The 17402-nt window shown below is 44.6% G+C and overlaps 1 pseudogene; it reads right to left on the bottom strand.

Annotated features, from left to right (window-relative positions):
* Nucleotides 1-1971: 1971 nt before the first annotated feature.
* LOC133895105 (ABC transporter A family member 8-like) overlaps nt 1972-17402 on the bottom strand; it is a 33282-nt pseudogene continuing 17851 nt past the window's right edge.

The following is a 17402-nucleotide window of genomic DNA, read 5'->3' as shown; positions in this document are numbered from 1 at the left end:
TCCTCGGGCCGCCACAGGAATGTGCGCAGGGAGGCAGGGTCGAGCGCGAGGATCCAGCCATGCGGGGTCTCGAAGCAGCGGTGGTCTTGGAGCAGGTCGATGGTTGCGTCCACCAGGCATTAGCTTGCGATGCGGTACTGCGACTGGGGCTCATAGTATTCTGATCCAACGTCGTTCACCAGGAATGGCAGTGCCACCGCCGCGCTTGTCGAAGGCCCTGCAGCTGCCATGTCTCTCGCCGGAATTCGATGGATTCACGAGGAGGTCACTATGAACGTCCCCAAGAATCGAATCGAATCGAATCGAAGGACACCGCTTGTTGTGCCTCTGAAAGCCCTCCGCGCCCAAGAATTATATGGACGCGCTTCCCCTGCGTCGCGTCGGAGTCAAATCCGAGTCGGCCTTCTCTCCGTCTCCGTGTCTCCTTCCTCCTGGCTCTGATTTCCCCGAATCCCCTTCGTTTATTACAACCTCCCTCCCCGGCTTCTTCTCTCCGCTGAACAGACGCAGCAACAGCTGAACTCATCGCCGAGCAAATCCACAACGCCCCCGCCGTCTCCGAGCCATCCCAGCTGCCCGGAGGATCTCGGCAAGGGCCTCCTCCACCGGTTCCCCACCCGATTTCACCGGACCCCTGGCCAATAGACAGGCAGCGAATTTGGAGGATTCGGCCGGCCGGAGCTCTATCCAATTTGGGTTGGGATAATTTGAATCGGAGTTGGATAAAGAGAAGAAGGGGTTCGGTTAGGATTTGGATGGTGTTCTTCCGTATTCGGGCGGATTTTCGGGGCCTGTTTTGATCTCTGTGTGTGTGTGAGAGAGAGAGGGGCGGCGGTGGCTGGAGGTAGGAGAGGCAGGCGGCGTCTGCTGGGGTTGGAGGTAGGGGAGGATGGGCTCACGAGCTGGCGACGCGGAGAGGGTGGGAGGCGCAGGGTGGTCGAGCATCCGTGGCTGGAGGTAGGAGAGGGGCGGCGGTGGCTACTGGGGCTAGAGGTTGGAGAGGGTGACGATTTGTTCGATTGAACATGCAGCGCAAGGGACAAGACAAGCAGTGCCCGATCAGTATTATGTGCTGCCGAACAGGATAACCCCACATGACCATAATTTCCACCTAGCGCTAGAGAGAGAAAAGAAAATGTAAACTTTTCTATGGCAAAAGTGAGCACGAATCTCGAAGTGCACCAACGAACAGGATAACCCCCTGCTTTCAGCTCCCGCTACGAAACGATTTATTGCTAATGCTATGCCATTTACTCAAACAGAAATGTGAAGAATGGAAACATTATAGACAATTCTTTTGATATCAAGGTAAACTAGTGGTATATATCTTATCTTGTTTATTTATTATTAACCCTGGTTGCATTTTAAGGGCACGTACAATAGAGGTGTTTACGCAAAAAAAAGAGTTCGTTTATTGCGAGATTCTTGTAAACTATAGGTAGTGTTTGGTTGTGGGATGGGGTGGAGCGAAGTAGATCTATTCTGTTTTTAAGTTGTTTGGTTGAAATTTAGTGGGATGGAATGGTTCTGAATTAGAAAATATGGTTCTGAATTAGAAAATATTCTTCAAAGATTCGGGACAGAGTCGTTTAAAAAAAAGTCGAACGCAGCCATCCCACTTTTGTGACACTGACGGTGAGCCCAAGTACTAAAATAGATTTATTTCATCCCACCTACCGAATAAACATTTGATTTCAAACCATCTCATCCAATCCCTAAATACATAAATAAAATCATTCTATTCCACTCACCCTCTAACCAAACGCTATATCTTCGCTTGTCCAACTACAAGTAACGACAGCGCCAACACGAATCTGAAGGCACGAAGAGAGACCTACCGCTACACTAGCCCATTCCACTAGAAAATCCGTACACTTTTCAAATCTCACCCTAAAGGGGACCAGAAATTGCCGTCTGCTCCACGCCGCGTGGTCGCCCCGCCCAGCATGCATCGACGCGCGCTACCATGCATCTGCTAGCAGCTACCCCGACCAACTAGGAGAGCACGTCGAACGCCTGGGCCTCCTTGGCCACCCTGACGAAGACGTCCTCCAGCGTGGCGTCCGCCACGCCCCATTCCAGCACCGCGAACGCGCGCCGCGCCGCCTCCACCGCGCCGAACACGCCGCCCAGCCCCACCTCCCGCCGCGGCAGCGCGAACTTCTGCGTGCCCGACACGCTGTAGATCCTCGCGGCCCCCGGCGAGAGCCGGTCGACCAGCCGCTCCACCTCCGCCTCGTGCTCCGGCAACGTCGTGATCGTCAGGATCCGGGTGCCGCCGTACCTCGCCTTCAGCTGCATTGGTGACACAGAGACGGCAGTTCCATTCCAGTGCCATATTATTTCTTGCTGCAATTATAATAGAGTGCATGCCTGACAAAACTGAACTTTCTGGTGAGCACACATACCTCCTTAGGAGTTCCAAGGCAATGGAAGTTGCCGTTGACAAAGATGCCGATCCGATCGCATAGCTCCTCAGCCTCCTCCATCGAATGCGCTGCAAAATGTTCAGTTCATATGCAGAGTGTTTAACGTCCTGTTGATGCTGAACGCTCAGTTGAAGAAAATGCATGCATAGCTGAAGAGAAAACAAACAAGAGATAGCCATGGCTTACTGGTAAGGATGATGGTACAATCTTTCTTCGCTCGCTTGATGACATTCCACAGATGGTTCCTCGACGTCGTGTCCAACCCGGTGCTCGGTTCGTCCATATAAACAACCTAATGAAAATAAAAAATGATGACAGTTACATTATATTGCTGCATTTTCTTCAATGATTGTGTGTGTGGAGGTGGAAGGGAAATGAATGAGGCAGAATTATCGACGATGGCAGTACTTTAGGATTGCCTATGAGCGCGATGGCGACGCTGAGTCGTCTTTTCATGCCGCCACTGTACTTGCTTACAGATTTGTCGCCGAAGCCACAGTGGAACAGATTTACCCTCTTTAGGGATTCTTCCACTACCTGGATCAGGGAGCATTAATCGATCAGATCAAACAAAATGAATTCTACTATCTATTTTTGTGAATGGAGAAAACAGTAGCAATCTATTTTTAAAAAACTACAGTTCCAGATTTACATAAAGTAGTATATCAGATAGCTAGGTTACAGTTTACAAAATCTATGTTAGTTCATGGCTTCAAACTACCTTTGTTAGAGTAGCACCTTTGAGATTCTTCATTCGACCATAGAACATCAGGTGTTCTCTTCCTGTCAGAGTCTCCCAAAGTAAACTGCACAGACATTGAACAGATTCTGGTTGGCATCGCAAAATCACCTTCCAGAAAAATAAAATAAAATGTTAGACTAGTCACTTGTGATCATACTCATGCTGTGGACATACACCAATATTTGCATATATTTCGTTCATATCTTTCCTTAAATCCATTCCATGTATGTAAGCAGTTCCATAAGTCGGCGTCACAAGCCCAACCATCTGCAAATGTAGCTCATAAGGAATGTAAGATTAAAATGTCTTCCTTGTTGCACTTTGATGAAACACCGAGAGAAAATGAAGTGCTAATGATATATGACAAATCGAGGTGTTCAATGATCCCTAACTTAGGATTACTCTGTTTCCTAAAAAATAAAACATGCCTAAAACCAGTCTGACGACTCAGCGTAAACAAGCACAAGTACATTAGGAATTATCACTCACCATGTTGATGAAGGATGTCTTCCCTGCCCCATTCGGACCGAGCATCCCGAAACACTCCCCTTTGCGCAAAGCAAGCGACAATCCTCTAACAGCATGCTTGTCAGGGTTCCCATTCTTTCCAGGGTACACTTTCTCCAGATTATAGCAGATGATCATATTCCTCGTGTCCATTTCCTTTAGTAATCGTTTCACTACCTTGCGCTGAAAGTAAAATTTTGAAGAAAAAAAAATTCAGAACTGTCTTCCTGTTGAATAGTCCAGCTATATGCTTAACTAACCTCTAGGAACACATCAGGCTTTGCCATATCAACATGGACTCTCCTGGATCCCCTCTTCACTAATTTGTTTGGTCTCACTGATGGCGAGGAGTGTTTCGTCGATAGAAATGCAAATAGAAACAGAGGCTTCCATGCAGGTCTGTGATCCAATAAAAATGCCACAAGAAGGAGAACTATCCATTCCATGGACATTAGAATCAAAACATCTTTCATCCCGTTAACCGGGTCGTTCAAGTCCATCCATTGCATCCCAGGCTTTCCCATATTTCTTCCTGAAGAAGCATAATCCGCAAGCTCGTATATTCCTCGGTAGAGGGAGAAACCAGGGACAAGCTCCATTGTCACAAGCCAATGTCCTAAACAAGTAAAATAGTAGTTTGTTATGCGCATTGAAGCTTTCTTCTGCAGAATTTGAATTTCAGAAGAATACCTGGGAAGGTAGTATCCTCAATGAAGTTCTTCAAGAGTGTTTCTCCGAGAAGGCAAGAGCCAAAGACATAAATGTAGCCAATTACTGTAACGCGCGCACACACAAAACTCAATCAAGATTAGCCCATCCAAAGAGACAGAATTTGTTTTTTTTAAAGAATGCACGTTTTATTTACTGACCACTAACAGTCTTGACAGATGAGAAGAAAGACGCAACCAGAAAAGCTAGCACGATCTGCAGATTGATACATATGAAGTAGAATAGAATCTGTATGCTGTAGCTGTTTAATCTGAAGATATCTAGCCCTGCAAAACCAAGGAGAGTTCTCTGCATGAATCACTAGCTTATTTGCATGTAATGAATCCTATAAATTCAGTAATGTGGAGTTAATTGGTACCTATAACGGACCCAGAGATCATGAAGAACATCATGTAAGCTGCTGAAAGGGACAAGAAGTATGCGTACGATATCAACCAATAGGGAGAATCCTTTAGCCCATGCATCTTCATCATTAGTCTTAGTTTCTGCTCCTTCTCGTAAACAAGATATGTCAATATTATCTATAAAAAGATCAAAATAATCGGTAAACTTGTATATGAGTTTAATGGAATTCAATAAAGGATTGTGGAAAATCGTCGAATCAACTCACAGGAAGGAGGAGTTGAACCGTCCAGGTAAAGAACAGTGCATCTAGGAGAGCAGTGAGGTCCAGCCTCATTTTAATTGCAGCTTTGGGCATTTCTTTCAAATACTCGAGGCGCATTTCTGTGTTTTCTCCAAAAAGGCTCAGATATGCAGTGGATGCCTACAATGGAAACACATAGTTAGTACTCATAAAAGTATTGTCATGCTTTGGTATGTCTAAAAGTATCATAAGAAAGGCACGACAAGCTTATTTTGTGGAACAGAAAACTTGAACAATTTACTTCAATAGGCTGTCCCTCACTCAAAAAGTTAACTGAAAAAATTGTAGGCAAGTTTAAGTACCATGTTAACCAACCGTGCAACACGCAGAACTGTCATGGAATGGTGTCCATTATCCCTGCTAAAGCTGGAATTGTACCAAACATATACATGGAAGAGCTTCTTGCTTGTATCTAGGAAGTCATAACCTACAGAAATATTTGCTCAATTTAAAACTGTTCATCCACTCTATTGGCACAGTTGAAAAAAATATATATACTGAATTACGACGAGGCTACCAGCGAGGAATTCGTTTGATCTTCTCCTCTTATTTCCGCCCTTATAACCCTTAATCAGATGATGATTTATCACCGATGAATTGTCGCACCACCGCGGCAAAGCTTGAACACACTGCATATCTGCTCCATTTCACAAAGAAGAAGATTGAATTGAAGGCATTCGTCGTGCATACAATACGCGTAAAAAGAACAAAATGCAGGCCTGTAAACACTGCATCCTTCATTCTCAACACAGCCAAGGACCACATAAAATTTTCTTTTACCAGATTGCAGTGGCATCCCATCAGAATTTCCAGAAATATTTCTTGAACCCCACAAACAATGCGGTTGGAGCACGCACACTGTCCCGTCGAGAACAAGGCCCGGCTCTATGAACAGCACATGCGCCGGTAGCGAGTTCGAACCCTGGAACGAAGAAGAAATTCAGCATCATTCCTACCATCATAAAGCGCAAAAACTACAGAATTTTTCGCGTAAAAGCCGCCGATCAAGCAACTCACAGGGATTACTCTGGAGAACACATCAAGATAGCTCGATGTGTTCATAGCGTTAGGCGCGAGGGAATAGTATTCAGAAGGGATAGGTGGGAACAGCACCCTTCCAAGGCCTGCCGAAAATTGAGCAAGAACAAAGCAACTAGCACCCAAAACGCACAAGATTTCCACGAAAATTTTGTCATATGGAGCTGGGTATTTTTTTCCTTTGTGCATTGTACCTTGGGAAAGCCGGCGGTTGCGGCCGGTGAGGAGCACGGTGGCAGGGCAGTTCTCCGACGCGTTGCACGGCCGCGGGTGCAGGGGCGTCCGGGCGCGCGCCTCGGCGTCGGGCACCTGCACCAGCGCCGGCCACCTTGGCGGCACGGGCAGGGCGCAGCTGAGCGCCTGCGTGGGCGTTGAGTGCTGGATGCCGCAATCCGTCCCGGCGCAGCCGCACCGGAACGGCGGCCTGTCCAGCTCGCTGTCCACCACGTGCTGTAACAATACGAGGAGCGCGCAGAGCAGCACTGGGAAGCCGGCGATCGCGGCGTTCGTCCTCGCGTTCCTCCTCTGTGAGCATCGAAGAAGCATGAACAATTAGCGTTTCTTGAAGTTACATAATAACATCTGGATGGACCATAAATATTTCCAGCTCAAGAACACAAACTGAGAACAACAGTTAAACCATCTGATTAAAACAAGCGGACTTTGTGAACTTTTCGAATTTTGATCTTGATTTGGTTTATCCTTGTCGCTCTGGTTTGGCGCCGAGAATTCATTACCTGGAAAGAAAGGTTCTTCAGAAACAGGGCATGAACCTGCCTGAAAAACCGTGCGTGCCCGCGCGTTCGCCGAGACTCCATTTGCAGTGCACCTTCCGAGTTCTGACAGAGCAAGAACGAACGACGCAGAGAACAGCAAGTGGTCAGCCCACTCCACTGAAACCTCTCACCATTTCGTATCAGACCACCCGGCCTCACCTGCTCCTGATATAGCGCAAGCACGAGGGAGTGAGTGAGTGAGCAGCAGAGGCCAGCCGGTCGGTCCGGCAGCAGGCTCAGGCCAGCGCCCCGAATGCCTCGTCGAGCGCGCCGCCCGGCGTGACCATCACGCGCGCGGTGCTGCTTGTCCGGGTATCCGGCACCGGCAGGCGCCAACGCGGAGGATTACGGGTGAAGCTTCAGTTCCTCGATGCATGGGAGCTGATGCATGGCTTTCGCTTGAAGAAACCTGTGCTGCTCGGTTCAATGCTGCAGCCGTTGCCTCAGCCGGGTGTTACGGGAGCATTGTTTAACACGCCCAGCGGTTACGCTTGCACAGGGGGGAGAGAGAGCTCAACAATGACCATCTGTCTAGGGGTGACATGTATGCATCTATATCTATATCTACACTAATATAAAAAGTACGGATTACTTTCTTTTCTTCGTCATCTCGTTTAGCATACACATATCAATTTGCACCATTTAATTGATTCCATCCAATAACTAGATCAATTTGATAATTCGTCGCACCATCTCACAGCTCAGAGCTTTCAGATGGTCCTTTCCCTCCCCCCTTAGGCCCTAGATTTATGAAGCTTAATTAATTCTCTTCTTAACTCTGTATGAAAGGAAGTAATTCATCGCAATCTAGTCGTGTAACTTGTGTGGGTAATTTTGCTATGGTAACATAATTCTAGCTTAGGGCTTTCAGACGTAGGGCCTTGTCAATGCGAAATTCTCCTCGCGTCGTCAAAACTTATCAACAACTTCTTTGTCTTGAGTCATGCTGAGAGATCGAGAAGGCAAGATCCAAATAAGGAAAGGATAATAGGAAACAAACCTTGTACATCATATGGCAATTCTGAGAAACCAAGTTAAAATATGTCTTGGTTTATATGTGATGAGTGATTGACAATGTTGTTGATTTTGTTTGATGATTTTAAGATTGCATACGCTTGTTTATGTTTGAAATTGACTAAATTTAGAGTTGGAGTTGTCTGTTTCAGAATCTAGGAAAAGTGTGCTCACCGAATAATCCGGTGTGAGAAAAATTATTCTCATCGGATAGTCTAGTGCTTTGTGGAAAGACAAATCGGAGCATTCTGTCTGGTGGCAAAATTTGAATACCATATGGATGATCCGGTGATGGGCTCAGAGAGCATCAGACAATTTAACAAAGATGCAAATTTTCGATGCTAGAGCTGACCTACTTACCGGAAAGTTCGGTGTTGAGAGGTTTTGAACACTAGACCATTTAACAGATATGCTGCAAAATAGCCTAACTGATATTGTACTCACTGGAAGGTCCAATGATCGGCATGACTGAACATCGGAGCATTGTCGGAGTATTTTTTCAGAGGGACTCTAGAGCCAGAGGGAGTGTACACACCGGATGGTCCAGTGCTTGTACTAGTGTGAGCGTCAGATCATCTGGTGTTCATATTTTTGGTGCGACTTGATCTTTTTGTAGGGATTTTGATTTGGACTAACGTGTGATGAGTTCACATGGTGTTGGGAGATACATGTTTGCTTGTCTCATTGTGTGTAGGTAAAATGATGCAACTTAGCGGCCGACGGCAGGATGATCGAGACTAAGCTGGAAGTTTGGTGCAGACGATCAAAGAGGTTGGGCGGAGTCAAGGGTGATCCTGGCGGTACACGTGGAGGTCAAGCGAGGTATGAGATGAAGGTTGATGAAGATGGTGTGTTGATGAAGTTAAGTGAAGGGGATACCGGTACAAGTGATAAGGCAACCCGAGGGATCGGGAGCGAGAAAAACTTGCTAATGGTCAAAATCGCAAGACGAAGGACACGTGTTGACATTGGGATGCTCGTTTGAGGTCAAGGTGAGCATCAATGAGTCACGCTATGAGAAACGTGCAAATGTTTCATGGTTTGACCTCAAAACCACAGGAGGGCTGGAGGGTTATGTGGCATCATCGCAAATCTTGCGTCGAGGCTAAACTAAGTCGTGAAGAAGCTATGGCCGTTCGATGGATGAAGTTCAAAACGGACCAAAATGCCCCCGTGGTTGGTGGGAGAGCATTGACATGTGGTAGGTAGTAGGGACACTTTGGGAACAAGAAAACTTGGCTTCCAAGTAGCCTCCATAGGCCTATAAATAGAGGGGTAGGGCAGAGCTTAAAGTCAACCATTTTGAGATCCTAGTGATTGGTTTTGGAGTAAAGGAGAGGATAGACTTAGTCTTTGTCATATGCTAGAGCTTTTGTGAGAAAAACAATTTTGTAATCTACCAAAAATAGGGCTGACCTCTGTGATTAATGAAGTTTATTTTCTTGCATGATCTTGTGTTCATTGCCATCTAGTCTTTTTCTTTTGGTTCCCTTTCTTTTGATGCAAGTTTTCTAGTTTTTGTGTTGATTCTCATTTTTGTTTTGTGGCTGAAATTTTTCCACCTTTGGAAATTATTCTTCTTGCTAGAGGCATAAAATTCACATACACATGCATATATGATGGGGTCTTGAATTCTCTTGCCTCTAGATCATTAACTTGGAGAGTTTCTTTGTCCGGTGACCATCTTCTTGTTTTTCTTTCAAAGTTGCTAGATTTTTGTGCCTAAGATTATGAAATGGTCTTAAATGAAACATTGTGTTCATATCCCATTCATGGAGTCACATGTTTTTAGTTCTTTTCTTTCTTTCTCTCTACTTGCTTCCGCTCGTATGTTTTGAGGTGCGTTGAGTGTAATTAGGAGAAGGCTATCGATTTCAAAAGAAATTTTGTGAGACACCTATTCACCCCTTCTCTAGTCACCACTCTCAATCCTACAATTGGTATTAGAGCTGGTTTGATCACTTGTTGACCCTAACTGGTTTTGTAATATGTAGGCGACATGGAGAGAAGTGAGAAGATTCTTTTGTTCGATGGTCGGGATTTTTCGTACTAGAAGGTGCGCATGGAGGCTTATCTTCTAAGCCAAGGAAGTGCAATATAGGAAATAGTTGATTCCAACTATGTAGTTCTTGCTGCTTGCATGACTCAGGTTCAAATCGAACAATATGAGACCAACAATAAGGTCAGAAATATTTTGTTCACAAGCTTGAGTCAGAATGAGTTTGACAGGGTCCAGCACCTCCGTATTACCTGAGAGATCTGGACTACTCTGAGTGTCTTTCATGAAGGCACTAATCATATTAAGGCCAGACAGCAAAGCACATACAATAAGAATATCAAATGTTTATGCAAGGGCTCGGTGAATCTTTGGATGCTATATTTGCTCATTTTAATAGAATTGTGAGTAACTTTAGATCCAATGGTGTTTTGCCCTACTCTGATCATGAGAGGGCAATCAAGTTTCTCTATGCTCTCGATCGTAGCATATGGAGAGTAAAGATCTCGAGCATTGAAGAGTCACAAAGTTACGATGCGTTAACTTGTGATGAACTCTTGAGCAAGCTCAAGTCCACCGAGATAGCCAAGGCGGCTCGGATCGGCCTTGGAAACCCCATGTATCAGAACATAGCGTTGGTTTCTGACCTAATGGTGGCAATTAGGCTAGAGCTAGCTATTCTTATGCTAACACTTCACTGAGTGGTTTTGCTTTGTCTTTCTTGGTTTCTATCACAGAGGAGCAGGTGGATGCACTGGATGATAATGATCTTGATCTCATTGTGAAGAAGTTCATCTGCTTCTACAATAATAGAAGAGACTAGAGGAGAGGGGGCTCCTGTGCTTATTTTGGGTGTGGTGATACAACTCACTTCAAGACAGATTGCCCCAAGCTTAAGAAGAGGGAGGACTGTGACTACGACTTCGACAAGCACAAGAAGAAGAACAAGAAGCCCTTCTTCAAAAAGAACCGTGATAAGATGGCCAAGAAGGCGGCCAAGGAGATTTCTAGGGTTTGTGGCGGCTCTTAGCGACATCGACACATCTCCAAGTGAGGAGGAGAGCTCGAAGGAGGAGGAACCGCAAGTAAAGAACAAGAAAAAGGTAAAGGATTTCACTGGCCTCTACTTCATGGCTGACGATAACAACAACAGCGACCCGAGCTTGATCTCTACAAGGTATTACCTTCCTATGACCAGCTTTCCATCTAAGTCGATACCTTGAATGATGCTCTCGTTAGCTAGAATAGGTTACTTAAGAAAGTTGTGCGTGAGTTGAAAGAGCTTAGGCCTATGTATGAGTCTGTTTTTTATGAGCTTGAGTTACTTAGGTCTACGGCCAAGGTTGAGGATTAGGATTGTGAGAGTTGCTTGGTTGTCATGAGTGAGTTTGTCGAGCTTCAAACTGTGCACGCTCAAGTTGCCAATTGACTTGAGACTGCTGAGAAGAAGCTCCTTGAGGATGAGTCTAGACCTACTCTCTTAGGCGCTTGCGAGAATTGCCCTTTTCTCTCAAAGGATGCTGATGTGAAAGACAAGCGCATAAATGAGCTAGAGTTTAGATTGGAGAGTGCTGAGAGTTCTACGGATATGCAACCAAAGTGTCCCACCTGCATGATCCTTAAGGACAAGCACAGCTAGGTTAGAGAGCAAGTTGAAAAGCTCAGGGTTGAGAATGAGTATCTCTTTTCTCTTGTGGAGAAGTGCTTAGAAGGCAAAGGCAAAATGGATTTGATCTTTATTAAGACCAAGATGTGTGCTAATAAGACTAAGTTAGTTTTGAGTTTGAGTTTTGAGAGAGTTTCTTACACCAGTTCTAGCAAGACCGTTTTCACCTCACCCACTTCCCTAGAGCTAGAGAAAGCCAAGATCAATGCCTCACAATCCATACCAAAAAAAAACAAGCCTATACCTCAAACTACAAAGAAGAAACCCACACCTAAGAGAGCTCCACATCCTAAGATGAGGGCACCTGTGATAGGGCCCAAAGTGACCAGTAGTCGAGCTCCCAAGAGACTTTATCATTGCACCTACTGTCAGAGGAAAGGTCACTTGGTTGGGCTTTGCTTTTGCTGTAGAAGAGATGAGCCGCGTGAGTGGGAGTGGAGTACCCAGGACATGTACCACCCCTCTATTGATGTACATGAGCCTTTTTCTTGCTCCTACCCAAAAGTCTCTAGCGCTTTTCAGTCTCTTCCTAGAGGCATTGCCTAACATGGATTTTACCATAACTCATATGGTTTTGGTCCACGTGTAATAGGTTTTGAGTCCCAGCTTTGGCGGACCATATTTTTCTCATTGTGGTACTCGCCCCCAGCATGTTGGTGTTAAGATGCATGTGCCTATTATTTTTGCTTTAGGATGGATGACCCAGTATTAGATTCCCAGGAGGGTTTTGACTAACCCTAGTACTGAACCATCCACCTTTATTCTCCTAGATGCTCATTGACTCTAGTTGTTCATGCCACATGACCGAAGATTCATCATGGTTCTCCAGCCTCACCCTAATGAAGAATCATGAGTACATCACATTTGGGGATGATCGGAAAGGTAGAGTGAAGGCCAAAAGGAATGTAAAGGTAAATGAGAGTTTCACTCTCAAAGATGTGGCTTTGGTTGAGCATCTAGGATACAATCTGCTTTCTGTGTCTCAGTTGTTATATGATGACTTGGAAGTGCGCTTCAAGCGCGATACTTCTCGAGTTCTTGATTCTTCTGATGCTTTGATTTGCAACATTTCTCGAGTTGGGAGCGTTTTTGGAGCCGATTTTTTTGAGTTTTCTAGTTCTTCTCTGTGTTTACTTGCTCAACCTTCTTCTGAGCTTTGGATGTGATATAGTAAACTAGGGAAAATGAGCTTTGCTTTGCTTACTCGTTTGAGTGCCTTAGGCGTGATTCGAGAGAAGAATCTTATTTGTGCTTCTTGTCGGAATGGCAAGATAGTTACTGCTCCTCATCAACTAGTTAATCTGGTGATGACTGAACGACCGAGAGAACTTCTCCATATGGACACTGTTGGTCCTTCCTAGGTTCGTTCAGCGGGTGGAAAGTGGTATGTACTTGTTATTGTTGATGATTACTGTGGGGAAACGTCCAGATAATATTCGAATTAGTCACTAAGTCGATCATTTGTGGAATCATGACTCTCATGACTAACCGAAATATCACCCCGGTAGTCCTGGCATGTGTTTTCTTCCAGTATCGGAACACACGCCTTTACAACAAGCACATCATCATAGGATATAATAAAGAGCGAGTAATTAAAAATAAGTTACAAGTCTTTAGGTAATTCAAGCTTTGCAACAAATACATGATTCGAACATATGTAGAGTAATTACATAGTGGAAAGTACACAACTACAAAAGATGGGTAGCGCTGGTTTCCCTAAGGCACCACCCCAAAAAAATTGCATACGAGTAGTAGGCATTACTTCTGCCTGTCGCCAACGTCAGCGGGCATAAAGTAGCCAAATACAAGTTTTTTCTCACCTGGAAAGAAAAATAAGCATGTGAGTACGAAGGTACTCGCAAGACTTAATCCTTAGTGGCCACTTATAAATAGTCCGACTCCAAGGAGAATGCATTTTTGGGTAAAATAGCAAGGACTCGGCCACCAAGGGTTAAATGATATTTACCATGCGAAAGAGATTTAGACTCAAGTGTAAGCACCTATACCTAACTTAACATCCTTGTACCATGAGATCATCAACATAACATAGTTGTACTTGAACTGTAGCTACTCAGCATCAGCATCACCATCTACTTACCATCATACCACAATAACATCCCAATATCGAATCTCTACTATTGATACAGATGGACAATAGCTTGCTCATGACCAAGAGCGCGGGAATTCAAATTGATCTTACACCCTATAAGGGATACCTCTTTACCCACACAACACGAGGACCATTTAGCTTGTGCCACCAGCAAAAGTGCACACAAGGGGGTACTCGTGACAACCTTTTCCAATTAAGCCTCAGCCGTTTGAACATGCACCTATAGGTGCGGGGTCCACTAAGGCTACTCCCGGAGCACCCCAGTTACGCTTAAAGGTGTGGAGGTAACTAGAACTACTTCCTGAGAAAACTAAATACCTCTACAAGCCTATTATTCTCACACCACCTTTACAATGTTACCTCTACAAGCCTATTCTGCCCACGACACCATAAGCCCACAAGCCAAAAGGTCACAACTGCAAAAGGTATTCGGCTTATCTACCATTATATCGACATGTGGTTAGTACAGAAAGTGCTAAAGCCAACGGCAACAACGAACGATGCTTAATCGACTCAAGTGGGCCTAAAGCATCCTAGACTCCCTTCTCGGGCTATCCCTATCACCCGCTCGAATCTCGTCTCATCCTCACTGACTCACACATCCCATCATCATCTTTGTGTAATAGAAGTAAGCCCTAAGCTCGTGAACGATGGCAAAACCACCGCTCGACTTCTACCGATGACCTAAGCTTCGCTAAGAATAACGTGTTCATTTTATGCTAGACCATTCAAAGCTATACCCAGGGTTACAAAGGATCATGGATAACAATACCAAGGAAAGGTAATGCAACACATAGGATCTACTCCCAAAACTGACGTACGACTTATTGACAATGCAACATACATAAAGCATAATTTATCACTTGACACAATATAGGATCCAAAATAATGGGATAAAAATGCTTAGATGTTTGCCTTGTGGTTTAGCTTGATCACAAAGAGCAAAAGAAGCAACCTCCAGATCGCCCTCGATCACGCCCGCGTTAACTTCTGGTCTTTTGTTCACCAAAGAGAACACGTGCAATGATGAGTATGAGAGAGATGTGATGATATGTGCTACATGATGTATAAAAGTAAATAATGCATCACAAGATGAAGCTAAGAGCATAAGAGATACAAAGGAACAAAGAAGACTTGCAAACTAAACTACGTTGGAAGTTGACAGTAGTCCAGATAGTCCGGGTTAGGCCGGAGTATCCGGGTTCGGACCCTCCGGGTGAGGCCAGACTCTCCGGGTCAACCTCTGGTTTGGGTTCTCGGTTAACTCCTAACTCAAAATAGTCCAGACTATCCGGGCTAGGTCGGATACTCCGTGTTATACTCCGAGAGAGGCTCTTGGTTAAATTTAAACTAAATTACCCAGAGTCTCCGGGTGGACCCGAATACTCTGGATGCTAGCAGACCAGATTCTTGCGGTGATTTTCGCGGTAGATTCAATCGTGCATGTTAAATTCATTCCACCTAAACATGTATAAGGACTAGTACAAGGGTTCTAAACTTAAAACACACCCTAAACCCTATTTTTTGGAACACAAATTAGCAGGGTTCTCACTGTGCTACCCAGACTATCCGAGTTCTACCTGGAGTGTTCGGGTTCCTTCAGAACATGATTTCACGGCGATTCATCGATCGATTCGACTTGCATATTGAAATACACACTACCTAACATGCAATGGCACTAATGCCTTAGTTCTAGACCTACCACACTCACTCTAGCAACATGATTTACTAACTTCGCCTCATTCAACATCCTTTTAGCTCTAACACCTCAAGAACTCGACATTGCTCCGCCATTCATCATTCGCAGCTACGAAACACAAATCCTACCCAACTAAACCCGCACTCCTACTAAAGGAAACCCTAAGGACTTACCCAACTCCTTGTTGGGGGATGGTGACCTTCGGTTGGAGAGAAAACCATGGGAGAAGCTTGGAGAGGAGATGAACAACGTGCTAAAATTTTCAGAGAACAAGGTGGTAACGAAATTGATTGCAAAACCTTCAAACTTTCATGCATATGAGGAAGTCTTGGATGGATTTGAAGCGAAGAAGGAGGGGAATGCAATGGTATAACATGCATACCTCGATTTCTTTTTCTTGAGGGAGATTTTTTATGAGAAGAGTGAGAACTTGAGAGAGAAAGGGAGGAGAGCTGCTGCACCTTGCTGCCGTCCAACTGAGGGAGAGAGAGAGCAAGATAATGAGTGAGGTAGCATGGGGGAGAAGGGAGGGGTGGGGCTGCAATTGAGAGTGAGATGGAGGAGGTCTGGGCCAGCTCAAGTGGGCCCCGAGAGCAAGAGAGACAAGTAGTGTTTAGCTGAAAATCATTTCTTTCTCTCCCCAATCTATTAGCCTAAAAGAGAAACTCTGGGGCTTTAAAAATTCTAGGAAATTTGTTAAACACGATTTCAAAACGAGATGAAACCTTTCTAAAAGGATTCATTTACAATGCATAAGCGGAGGTTTTAACTAACGACAATTCTATCATCGAGTATTTTTAAAATACATATAAATAAACAAACCATCAATTGATTTAATCAAGCAATCCAAATGCTTAACAAATAAACATGATTCTTAATGATCTGATTAAAAATTGGGATGTGACAATTACTCTTGCTACTCTTGAGTCTTCTTTCTTGTAAGCAAGAATGAATTGTTCTCATACTTTTGGAGCTTTCCTTTAAGATTGTTCAAAGAACTCCCAGGTGCATTGAAAGTAATTCACAGTGATAATATCACCGAGTTCAAGAATTATCTCTTTGATGCTTTCTACCTTGAACATGGCATTGAGCATCAATTTTCTGCCCTATGCGTTCCTAAGCAGAATTACGTGGTTGAAAGAAAGAACATGACTTTGGTGGAGATGGCTAGGACGATGCTCGATGAGCATAGGAATCATAGGAAGTTTTGGACTGAGGCTATTAGTACAGCGTGTTACATCTCAAATTGGATTTTCTTGCTCTCGATCTTGAATTTGACTTCTTATGAGTTGCGTTTTGGGAGGAAGCTAAAGGTTTCACATTTGAGAATTTTTGGTTGTCGGTGCTTCATCCTAAAGCGTGGTAATCTCGACAAGTTCGAGTCGCGTTCTTCTTATGGCATTCTCTTGGGGTATTCTTTCTATAGTCATGCGTACAGGGTTTACAATCTTAACACTAACACCATCATGGAATCATGTGATGTGACTTTTGTTGAAACAACCCCCTTATGCTAGTTCTGCCTTTGAGTGTGTAGGAGATCAGGATATGAGAGAGAGTATCTTTGTAGATGGTGACCTTTCATCGCTCGGTGATGACGAGGATGACCCACTACTTCCCTCGACCACACCTGCTCCAGAGCTAACTCCTGCTTCTACTGTAGCAGACGATCCTGCAGCCTCTACATTCACTTCAGCTGCTCTCGAGCCTGCACCAACTGTGTTTGAGGGGGAGGTTCTCTCATGGTGTGAGACCCCTCAACACATTCAATGACAATATCCCCAACACATGATGATCGGAGATCTCGATGAGAGGGTAACTAGGTCCAAGTCCGCTTCTCATGCTTATTTTATTGATTCTGTATTTGTTGCTTTTTTGAGCCTCATGATATTGGACATGCTTTATCTGATTCAAATTGGGTTAATGATATGCATGAAGAGCTTGAAATTTTTGAGAGAAACCAAAATTGGGTCCTTGTAGAGTCACCCTCTAATGTACACACCATAGGCACAAAATGGGTTTTCAAAAACAAACAGGGGGAGGATTGGTCTAT

Source organism: Phragmites australis, chromosome 16 (genome assembly GCF_958298935.1).
Source record: "Phragmites australis chromosome 16, lpPhrAust1.1, whole genome shotgun sequence".
In the NCBI taxonomy this organism is placed as follows: Eukaryota; Viridiplantae; Streptophyta; class Magnoliopsida; order Poales; family Poaceae; genus Phragmites; species Phragmites australis.
The sequence above is the reverse complement of the archived record's forward strand: the minus strand, read 5'-3'. Positions and strand labels throughout refer to the sequence as shown.